Consider the following 12,382-nt stretch of genomic DNA (forward strand, 5'->3'; position numbering starts at 1 on the left):
CTTAATCCACCTCTGGTCAAGGACATAATACTAAACCCCAAAACACTAACATTGAAGGCAAAGAAGAGGAGAAATATGCCTAGGAGACTAGGAAGAAATGACCAGAGTGTGGGAAAAGATCTGTGTGCAGGGAACTTCTCCTGAATTTGAGCATGATCCTAGACACAGAGAGGAGCAGACAGAGCTTCCAAGGAACACTTGATGGCTGAGGAAGCTCAAATAATGGCAAGCATGTTTTCCATGCAGTTCCAGATAATTTTCCATGTTGGCATCATCTGGTTACCGTGCCAGTAATTTGAAAGGAAGAACCACTTTCATTCTCTATTTATGTTTCCCTAGAAGGACACTAAGGAAGTAGAAACTCACAGCATCTGAGGAACACATTCCATGCCATTTGTAGAGATCATAGACAAATATAAGATACGTGAGTTTTTGCCTAAAATAATCTTATAATTCTATATCCATGGCCTAAGATGTAAGCCTAGCTTTTACATATATATATATATTTACTAATGATATTATTTAAGTCTTACAGTTTTGTGTTTCATTCTATTTAGGTGAAAACTAATATCTATTACCTCAGTTAATTAGCAAGAGTACTATATAGCTTAATGTAAAAGTATTTTTCTCACTTATAGTTCGTATCTCCCATAGATCAGTGGGAGTTGTACTCTATGTGGTTACTCTGGGTCTGGGCTGACAAAACTCCACATTCTTGAAGCTACAGCATCTGGAACACTTAGCTTCCTCAGCCACCTTAGTGGGGCAAGAGAGAGCTGTGGCATCATGTCCTGGCTCTACAGTGCTTATCTTAGAGGGGCTATGAACCACTGAGATTCACAGCCCTTTGCCCAGGACTAGTCACGCAGCCCCATCTAACTGCATAGGGCATGGGGAATATGGAGGAGTGCCATATTCTACCCATATATGGTGGGTGCTGTGTGTTCCTGCCACACTCAATGTTGCAGAAATCCAGAGTCCCAAAGCCAATTTAGATCAGAAAGATAAATAAAACCATTATAAAATATATTATTAATTATATTAACAAGTAATAGTAAAATACTTTTATTGAAAATTATCTAAACAGCCTGACCAGGCGGTGGCACAGTGGATAAAGCGTCGGACTGGGATGCAGAAGACCCAGGTTTGAGACCCCGAGGTCGCCAGCTTGAGCGCGGGCTCATCTGGTTTGAGCAAAAATTCACCAGCTTGGACCCAAGGCCGCTGGCTCAAGCAAGGGGTTACCGGTCTGCTGAAGGCCCACAGTCAAGGCACATATGAGAAAGCAATCAATGAACAACTAAGGTGTCGCAATGCGCAACAAAAAACTAATGATTGATGCTTCTCATCTCTCTCTGTTCCTGTCTGTCTGTTCCTATCTATCCCTCTCTCTGACTCTCTCTTTGTCTCTGTAAAAAAAAAATTTTTTTTAAATAAAAAAAGAAAATTATCTAAACAAATATAAATGAAAATACATCTATGTTTTCATTGGAAGCGATTTATTTTTTTATACTTATTTAGATTTTAACATATTATTTGTAATATTAATTGAAATACCACATCGACATTACATTAATATATTTTCCAATATTAATTTATTTAAGAGTAACTAGAAAACTCTTACTGTTGTTTTTATAAGAAAATAAGTGTAAGCCCTGGCTGGTTGGCTCAGCGGTAGAGCGTCAGCCTAGTGTGCGGAGGACCCGGGTTCGATTCCCGGCCAGGGCACACAGGAGAAGCGCCCATTTGCTTCTCCACCCCTCCGCCCCGCTTTCCTCTCTGTCTCTCTCTTCCCCTTCCGCAGCCGAGGCTCCATTGGAGCAAAAATGGCCCGGGCGCTGGGCATGGCTCTGTGGCCTCTGCCTCAGGCGCTAGAGTGGCTCTGGTCGCAATATGGCGACGCCCAGGATGGGCAGAGCATCGCCCCCTGGTGGGCAGAGCGTCGCCCCTGGTGGGCGTGCCGGGTGGATCCCGGTCGGGCGCATGCGGGAGTCTGTCTGACTGTCTCTCCCTGTTTCCAGCTTCAGAAAAATGAAAAAAAAAAAAAAAAAAAGAAAAGAAAATAAGTGTAGGAAATGCAGAAAATTACAGTCATAAAAAGTTTTAGCTATTTTGCCTTTGCTGTAAAACTTCATCTTGGCATAATTTAAATATGTCATGATGTTTCTTTCTTTGCTTTCTTTAGTAAGTGCACAAATACTTCAGAGATAAAACACACAGTCATTTACAAAGAATTGAGTTTTAACAAAAACTTAATTTACCAAAAGTTGTTTTTCTTTTTCATTCCAATTTATAAGGAAATTACTAGAATGCGAAATGTTAAATCCCCCAGTTTTATCAAACAATATGTTTTTATTGGGAACTAAAAACATTCAAAATAAAGTTCCTAAATTTGGAATGTCCAATTATTTGGAGAAAATAAAACTCAATGTTTTTGAAAAGGAAAAGTCAGGAGATAGTTTTATTTCCTTTTCTTGGTTTAGGGCCCACCATTTCACAGGCCAAGATTGAAAATGACACTTTTTCTTCATTTTTAAAAAAGAATTTTAGCCTTCTGTAAAGAAAAAACACTCCTGTGTTTCTCCTTACTCTTAACTCACAACACTTCTGATGCCAGATGTGTGGAGTTTGCACGTAATCAAGTCATTCTCTGTGACACCAGCGGGCAGCCCAATAATTCACTCTAATTCTGACATGACCCACCTGGAGTTTGCATCAGCTCTCACAAGACTGCCCCACTCCAGACACCAGTGGAAAGTCCCAGGTTGTACTTCTGACTGATCAGTTATAAATTGGAGTTCCCACCGCCCCCTCCTTGGTCTTGATAAAGTGTAGGGATGGCTCAAAGAACTCAGGGGAACACTGTGCTTACCAGTTTATTATAAAAGGATATAGTAAAGCATAGAAATGAACAGCCAGATGAAGAGATACAAAGTCCGGAAGAGCCCGGAGCCCAGGAGCTGACACTCCTGCTGTTGGGGTGCTCTGTCCTCCCAGCCTGTAGATGTGTTTGCCGACCCAGAGCTCCCTGCAGCCCAAACTATGTACTATTCGGATTTTGATGAAGGCTTCATCACATGGGCACGATCAATCATTAATTCAGTCTCCAGCCCCTCTTCCCTTCCCAGACGATGGGGGTAAAGTGGGGTTGAAAGTTTTAAGCTTCTAATCCTGGCTCAGTCTTTCTGGTGATAGACCCATTGAGAAGCTCATGAACAGTTCTCCATGAGAACAAAAGACACAGTTGGCTCAGTGGTAAAGCATTGGCCCAGCATGTGGAAGTCCCAGGTTTGATTCCTGATCAGGGCACACAGGAGAAGTGCCCATCTGCTTCTTCACCCTTCCTCCTCTCCTTTCTCTTTATCTCTCTTTTCATCTCCTGCAGCCAAGGCTCCATTGGAGCAAAGTTTGCCTGGGCGCTGAAGATGGTTCCATGGACTCCGCCTCGGGTGCTAGAATGGCTTTGGTTGCAATGGAGCAACACCCCAGATAGGCAGAGCATCACCCCTAGTGGGCATGCCAGGTGGATCCTGGTCGGGTGCATGGGAGAGTCTGTCTATCTGCATCCCTGCTTCTCACTTTAGATTATACAAAAAAAAAAAAGACACTCAGGAAATTCTAAGAGATTTACGATCCCTGAATCAGGAACTAGAGTCAAAAACCAAATATTATTCTAGAACAAATATTCATGCTCTTAGGAAATTACAAGGGTTTTAGAAGCTCTGTGCCAGGAACCAGGGGCAGACACACACACACACACACACACACACACACACACACACACACACACACATACACATTCTATTATTTCACATTTTGAAAGAAATTTTTATGTTATTTTATGTTTCTGTTAAACTCCTATTATTATACCTCATATAATTTTGGAATGTTAGGGTTTCCATAGCATGTAAGTTAATTTCTTATTGAAAGTTTATACTTAAAAATAAAATTAGTAATTAAACCAGAGTTTAATCAGTATAACATCTTATTTTTTGGCTTCTGAGTTTATCTTAAAGTTGATAAAAGTTATTATTTGTAGCTTTTTATACAGACTTGCATATATTTCGTTTTTTTCCTGGTCAGAACATGTTTATTTCTCAGGAAGAATTTTTATTTATTTATTTTTTTTAATTATAATTTTATTTTTTTTAATGGGGCGACATCAATAAATCAGGTTACATATATTCAAAGATCAACAAGTCCAGGTTATCTTGTCTTTCAACCATGCTGCATACCCATCACCCAAAGTCAGATTGTCCTCTGTCACCTTCTATCTAGTTTTCTTTGTGCCCCTCCCCCTCCCCCTTTCCCTCTCCCTTTCCCCCCTCCCCCCGTAACCACCACACTCTTATCAATGTCTCTTAGTTTCACTTTTATGTCCCACCTACGAATGGAATAATGCAGTTCCTGTTTTTTTCTGATTTACTTATTTCACTTTGTATAATGTTATCAAGATCCCACCATTTTGCTGTAAATGATCCGATGTCATCATTTCTTATGGCTGAGTAGTATTCCATAGTGTATATGTGCCACATCTTCTTTATCCAGTCATCTATTGATGGGCTTTTTGGTTGTTTCCATGTCCTGGCCACTGTGAACAATGCTGCAATGAACATGGGGCTGCATGTGTCTTTACGTATCAATGTTTCTGAGTTTTGGGGGTATATACCCAGTAGAGGGATTGCTGGGTCATAAGGTAGTTCTATTTTCAGTTTTTTGAGGAACCACCATACTTTCTTTCATAATGGTTGTACTACTTTACATTCCCACCAACAGTGTATGAGGGTTTCTTTTTCTCCACAGCCTCTCCAACATTTGCTATTACCTGTCTTGTTAATAACAGCTAATCGAACAGGTGTGAGGTGGTATCTCATTGCAGTTTTGATTTGCATTTCTCTAATAACTAAAGAAGATGAGCATCTTTTCATATATCTGTTGGCCATTTGTACTTCCTCCTGGGAGAAGTGTCTGTTCATGTTCTCTTGCCATTTTTTTATTGGATTGTTTGTTTGTTTGTTGTTGAGTTTTATGAGTTCTTTGTATATTTTGGATATTAGGCCCTTATCTGAGCTGTTGTTTGAAAATATCATTTCCCATTTAGTTGGCTTTCTGTTTATTTTGTTATCAGTTTCTCTTGCTGAGCAAAAACTTCTTAGTCTAATGTAGTCCCATTCATTAATTTTTGCCTTCACTTCTCTTGCCATTGGAGTCAAATTCATAAAATGCTCTTTAAAACCCAGGTCCATGAGTTGAGTACCTATGTCTTCTTCTATGTACTTGATTGTTTCAGGTCTTATGTTTAGATCTTTGATCCATTTTGAGTTAATTTTAGTACAGGGGGACAAACTGTAGTCCAGTTTCATTCTTTTGCATGTGGCTTTCCAGTTTTCCCAGCACCATTTATTGAAGAGGCTTTCTTTGCTCCATTGTATGTTCTTGGCCCCTTTATCAAAAATTATTTGACTATATATATGTGGTTTTATTTCTGGACTTTCTATTCTGTTCCATTGGTCTGAGTGTCTATTTTTCTGCCAATACCATGCTGTTTTGATTGTCGTGGCCCTATAATAGAGTTTGAAGTCAGGTATTGTAATGCCCCCAGCTTCATTCTTTTTCTTTAGGATTGCTTTGGCTATTCGGGTTTTTTTATAGTTCCATATAAATCTGATGATTTTTTGCTCTATTTCTTTAAAAAATGTCATTGGAATTTTGATGGGAATTGCATTAAATTTGTATATTGCTTTGGGTAATATAGCCATCTTGATTATATTTATTCTTCCTAACCAAGAACAAGGAATATTCTTCCATCTCATTATATCTTTCTCAATTTCTCTTAACAATGGTTTATAGTTTTCATTATATAAGTCCTTTACATTCTTTGTTATGTTTATTCCTAAGTATTTTATTTTTTTTGTTGCAATTGTGAAGGGGATTATTCTTTTGAGTTCATTCTCAATTGTTTCATTGTTGGCATATAGAAAGGCTATTGACTTCTGTATGTTAATTTTGTATCCTGCGACCTTACTGTATTGGCTTATTGTTTCTAGTAGTCTTTTTGTGGATTCTTTGGGGTTTTCAATGTATAGGATCATATCATCTGCAAAAAGTGATACCTTTACTTCTTCTTTTCCGATATGGATGCCTTTTATTTCTTTGTCTTGTCTGATTGCTCTGGCTAGAACCTCTAGTACCACATTAAATAAGAGTGGAGAGAGTGGACAACCCTGTCTTGTTCCTGATTGAAGGGGGAAAGCCTTCAGTTTAGTGCCATTTAATATGATGTTAGCTGATGGTTTATCATATATGGCCTTTATCATGTTGAGATATTTTCCTTCTATACCCATTTTGTTGAGAGTCTTAAACATAAAATTGTGTTGTATTTTATCGAAAGCCTTTTCTGCGTCTATTGATAAGATCATGTGGTTTTTGTTCTTTGTTTTGTTGATATGGTGTATTATGTTAACCGTTTTACGTATGTTGAACCATCCTTGAGATTCTGGGATGAATCCCACTTGATCGTGATGTATTATTTTTTTAATATGTTGTTGTATTCGATTTGCTAGTATTTTGTTTAGTATTTTAGCATCTGTATTCATTAGAGATATTGGTCTGTCGTTTTCTTTTTTTGTGCCATCCTTGCCTGGTTTTGGTATGAGGGTTATGTTGGCCTCATAAAATGTGTTTGGAAGTATTGCTTCTTCTTCAATTTTTTGGAAGACTTTGAGTAGAATAGGAACCAAGTCTTCTTTGAATGTTTGATAAAATTCGCTGGTATAGCCGTCAGGTCCTGGACTTTCATTTTTGGGGAGGTTTTTAATGGTTTTTTCTATTTCTTCTCTACTAATAGGTCTGTTTAGGCTTTCTGCTTCTTCTTGACTCAGTCTAGGAAGGTTGTATTGTTCTAGGAATTTATCCATTTCTTCTAGATTGTTGAATTTAGTGGCATAAAGTTTTTCTTAGTATTCTACAATAATTCTTTGTATATCTACGGTGTCCGTGGTGATTTCTCCTCTTTCATTTTGGATTTTGTTTATATGAATTCTTTCTCTTTTTTCCTTGGTAAGTCTTGCCAAGGGTTTGTCAATTTTATTGATCTTTTCAAAGAACCAGCTCTTTGTTCTATTAATTTTTTCTATAGTTTTACTGTTCTCTATTTCATTTATTTCTGCTCTGATTTTTATTATCTCCTTTCTTCGGCTAGTTTTGGGTTGTTTTTGTTCTTCTTTTTCTAGTTCCTTAAGGTGTGAAGTTAAGTGGTTCACTTGGGCTCTCTCTTGTTTGTTCATATATGCCTGAAGTGATATGAACTTCCCTCTTATCACTGCTTTTGCTGCATCCCATAGATTCTGATATGTCGTATTGTCATTTTCATTAGTCTGTATATATCTTTTTTGATCTCTGCACTTATTTCTTCTTTGACCCATTCATTTTTTAAAAGTATGTTGTTTAGTTTCCACATTTTTGTGGGATTTTTTTCCTCCTTTTTGCAGTTGAATTCTAGTTTCAAGGCTTTATGATCAGAAAATATGCTTGGTACAACTTCGATTTTTCTGAATTTGCTGATGTTTTTCTGGCCCAACATATGGTCAATTCTTGAGAATGATCCATGTACACTGGAGAAAAATGTATACTCAATCACTTTGGGATGAAATGTCCTGTAGATGTCTATCATATCCAGGTGCTCTAGTGTTTTGTTTAAGGCCACTATATCTTTATTGATTCTCTGTTTGGATGACCGATCTAGAGCCGTCAGCGGTGTATTGAGGTCTCCAAGTATGATTGTATTTTTGTCAGTTTTTGTTTTAAGATCAATAAGTAGCTGTCTTATATATTTTGGTGCTCCTTGGTTTGGTGCATATATATTAAGAATTGTTATGTCTTCTTGATTCAGTGTCCCCTTAGCCATTATGAAATGGCCATTTTTGTCTCTGAGTACTTTTGTTGTCTTGTAGTCAGCATTATCAGATATGAGTATTGCTATGCCTGCTTTTTTTTGGATGTTATTTGCTTAGAGTATTGTTTTTCAGCCTTTCACTTTGAGTTTGTTTTTATCCTTGTTACTTAGATGAGTTTCCTGTAGGCAGCATACAGTTGGATTTTCTTTTTTAATCCATTCTGCTACTCTGTGTCTTTTTAATGGTGAGTTTAATCCGTTTACATTTAGTGTAATTATTGACACTTGTGAGTTCCCTATTGCCATTTTATAGATTGCTTTCTGTTAGTTTTGTGTCTTGTTTGATCCTTCTCTTTCATTTTTTTATCTTTTGTTTTTATTTGGTTGTATTCCATACATCTTTCCACTGTTGCTATCTTTTTTATCTCATGTGCTTCTGTGGTGGTTTTTTCAATGGTGGTTACCTTTAGGTAATGAAAAGGGTTCCTAGCCTGTTCATTGTAGCGCACTATTTTGTGAGTACTTTTGCACTCTATCGTCCTTTGCTACTGTTAATCTCCATCCTCTCCCCTCTTTCTTTTTCTTGTTGTCACAGTTTAAATTTGGTTTTATTGTGTTCTTCTTGGAGCTTTTACTTGTGGCTTTATTTTTTTTTTGTTCTTTGTATCTGATTGAAGAACCCCCTTTAGTAATTCCTGGAGTGGGGGTTTTCTGATGATAAATTCCCTCATCTTTTCTGTATCTGTGAATGTTTTTATTTCTCCTTCATATTTGAAGGATAGCTTTGATGGGTATAGTATTTGTGGTGGAAAGTTCCTCTCTTTCAGGACTTTAAATATTGGGGTCCACTCTCTTCTAGCTTGTAGAGTTTCTGCTGAGAAATCTGATGATAATCTAATGGGCCTTCCTTTATATGTTGTATTCTTCTTTTCCCTGGCTGCCTTGAGAATTTTTTCTTTGCCGATGGTTTGTGCCAATTTCATTATGATGTGCCTTGGAATAAGTTTGTTGGGGTTAAGAAAACTCGGAGTTCTGTTTGCTTCATGAATTTGAGGCTTTAGTTCTTTCCACAGGCTTGGGAAGTTCTCATCTATTATTTGTTTGAGTATGTTCTCCATTCCATTTTCTCTCTTCTCCCTCTGATATACCTATTATTCTTATGTTATTCTTTTTGATGGAGTCAGATAATTCTTGTAGGGCTATCTCATTTTTTTTAAATTTTTGAGTCTCTTTCTTCCTCTCTCTGTTGTGCCTCAAGTTGCTTGTCTTCTATTTCACTAATCCTCTCTTCTATCTGGCCTGTTCTATTAGCCAAGCTTGTTACCTCGTTTTTCAGCTCGTGAATTGAGTTTTTCATCTCTGTTTGATTTGTTTTTATAGTTTCAATTTCCTTGGACATATATTCTTTGTGTTCATTGAGTTGTTTTCTGAGCTCCCTAAATTGCCTTTCTGTGTTTTCTTGTATATCTCTGAGTATTTTTAGGATTTCTATCTTGAATTCTCTGTCATTTAACTCCAAGGTTTCCAATATATTAAATTTTTTCTCCATAGATTTTTCCTCTTCTATCTGTGTTACCTCTCTTTCTTTTGTATCCATGATATTCGATTTTCTCTTCCTTAATGGCATCTGAGGGTGGTTTTGTTAATAGTATTAATGAGATTTAATAAAAAATAAAAAGTTAAAAAAATAAAAAATTGAAAAAAGTTTTTTTTTAAAAAAAATTAATAATGAAATAAAAAAATAAAATAAAATAAAAATTTAAAAAAAGGAAATTATTCCCCCCCTCCTTTTTTTCTCTCCTCTCCTCTCCCCTCTTTCTTGAGAAAATCTTGTGGTGAACTGTGAATTATATTGTATTTAATAGAACAAATAATGCCTGTAATGGAGAGCCTGAATTGGGGAAAAGTAATAAAGGGCCAAGAAAAAAATAAAATAAATAAATAAATAAAGGGGTGGGGGTATGGACCCACAAAAAGCAAATAATGAAAAAATTTGGATCAAGAATAAAATGATTTGCATTTAGGTGTTGGTTGACTAAGAGTTATGATGAGAGGAGTAAGAGGGAAACAGGAAAATGGGGGGACAAATGAAAAAATTACTATTGTATTTAGTGGAACAAGAGCTTGATAAAATGGAGAGCCAAGGATGGGAGCACTGCTAGTGAGTTAAAAAGGTGAAGTAAAAACCCCCCAAAATGCCACAGAGTCCCAGATAAAATAATTTGTTTGTTATTGAGGTTTGAATGAGAGGAGATGTAAAGGAAAAAGGAAGAAACTAATATAGAGGGAGAAAAGAAGAGAGAGAGAGAAAAAAAAGAGGGAACCACTAAAAGAAGAAAAAAGAAAAAAGAGGAGAGAGAGAGAGAGAGAGAGAGAGAGTTAAGGGTTTTGGAGTGCAACCCTCATAGAGAGAAAGGAAGAGGAAAGAAAAGATAATGGGAGATGTAACACTTATGGGTAGTGTAGTTCAAGGAGAGGAGAGAGTAAGACCGGTAGGGAGTTAAACGACCAAATTGGAGGAGGAAAAAAAAAAGAAAAAAGAAAAAAAAAATCAAGGATGAAGATAAGAGAAATAAACGAACAAATATAATAAAATGGGATAGGTTATAAAGTCTGCGGATTATTCTGATTTTGAGAGGTTATCTTCTTGCTTTTTCTTTTCTCTCCCTCTTCCTGGTCGGCGACTCTGTACCCCAGGTTCTGCCCCTTTGGCACGCTCAGGTAGAGGTTTGCAGTTGATAAGTCTCTATGGCGATGTCATGTATTGTGCTTCAGTCTCATTGGCAGTCGAGGCTCATTAGCGTTTATAGGCTCCGACAGTGAGAGAGTCCGTGTTCCAGGAGCCTCTCTCCTAGTCTTTCCTTCCTCAACCAGCAGCCTGAGAATCCAGCTATGGGGTTGCTGCTGCCTCTGCCTGGATAGTAAGAGGCTCAAAGAGCGGGCAACTCCCCACTCTTATTTCCACTCAGCACAGGGCTCTGGGTAAGGCTCAGTCAGTCAGAGCTGCTAGCATAATCAGCTGGGGCTTTCGCCTACTCAAAGACCTCTGGCTCTGCCACTCTGTCCGGTAACACGGGCGGGTCTGCGCATGCAGACCAGGATGTTAGACCGGAAGTCTCACCCTCTGAGTGAAACCCCCCACCCGCACTGAAAAGTTTCAATGTTGGAATTGGCTCTCGCTTGTCCCCGTGTGCCGCTCTTTCAAGATGCTGGGGCGGCCCGTGACTCTGCCCTCGGCCCACACAAAGGCCCCCCGACTCTGCCCCTCCGTGGGACAACACGGGCTCCCACTCCGGAGGTGCTGGGAGGAGTCTCCTTCCCACTCTCCATGCGCGCAGACCAGGATGTGAGGCCGGAGTCTCGCCCTCTGAGTGAAACCTCCCGCCCGCACTGAAAAGTTCCAGTGTTGGAATTAGCTCTCGCTTCCTCCCCGTGTGCGGCTCTCCCAGGGCGCTGGGGCAGCCCGGAGGCTTTTGGCCCACACAAAGGCCTCTGACTCTGCCTCTCTGTGGAGTAACACGGGTGCACCCTCCGGGGGCTTTGGAAGGAATCTCTCGCCCACTATGCACCTACCAGGGGATCAGGTAAAATGGCTACCCCGCTTGTCTTTCTTTGTCTGGGTTTGGCGCGAGTGTTAGCTTGTATTGCCCAGGTTGTCACAGGAACAGTTTTTCCTTGGCTTAGATCTCCGTGCCACAGCCTGGTTCGGCCGTTTGTGCCATGGCCTGGATCTATTCACCCCCTTTGCCTGCCTTAGTTTCTATATTCTCAGTTTCCAGTGAAAATCGCTCTGTTTAGGTTAGTGAGGAAGGCGGAGCATTTCTTACTCCCTATTTCCTTCGGGGTTTGGTTATATATTTAGCCAATTTTTCATTCGATCATACCTTTGGGTGTATTGCGAAACATCTGGAGGCTCCAAGGATAGGTTTTTCTGTTTCTGGTTGAAGATCTTGTTGAGGTTTGGGGGAGATTTATCGGTATCGCTTCCTACTCCGCCATTACTATGACGTCATCTCAGGAAGACTTTTTAAAAGAAACTTTTAAGAAAACATTTTTACAGATGGAGTTTTAGATTTTCAATCACATATTTTATATTAGATATTTAGGATAGACCCTTACTCACTGGACAATTTCTCTTTCTCTCTCTGTGACTTACAATCCCTGAATATCATTTTGAAACGGTATGTTACTTTTCGAAGCATTTATATAAATTATGGAGCACTAAATTGACAGCTTTTTTTTTTTTTAAACAGAAGTCTTTGCATTTGAAAATGTGAAGAGAGATTATGTATGGTGTCAGAAATCCATTTGTCAGGGAATAACAAAAACCCAATCAATGTCGTCAAACATGATTGGGGTGGAGATGGGAGGCAGCAGGGATCCAGGCTGTTCTCTGGCTCAGCAAAGCCCCCAGGGGCCCAGGCTTCTTAGCGTCTCTCCTCTCTCCTCTGACATCCTCAGCCTGCCCACCTTCTGCCTGGGGAGCGG

This window comes from Saccopteryx leptura, chromosome 10 (genome assembly GCF_036850995.1).
Source record: "Saccopteryx leptura isolate mSacLep1 chromosome 10, mSacLep1_pri_phased_curated, whole genome shotgun sequence".
Classification (NCBI taxonomy): domain Eukaryota; kingdom Metazoa; phylum Chordata; class Mammalia; order Chiroptera; family Emballonuridae; genus Saccopteryx; species Saccopteryx leptura.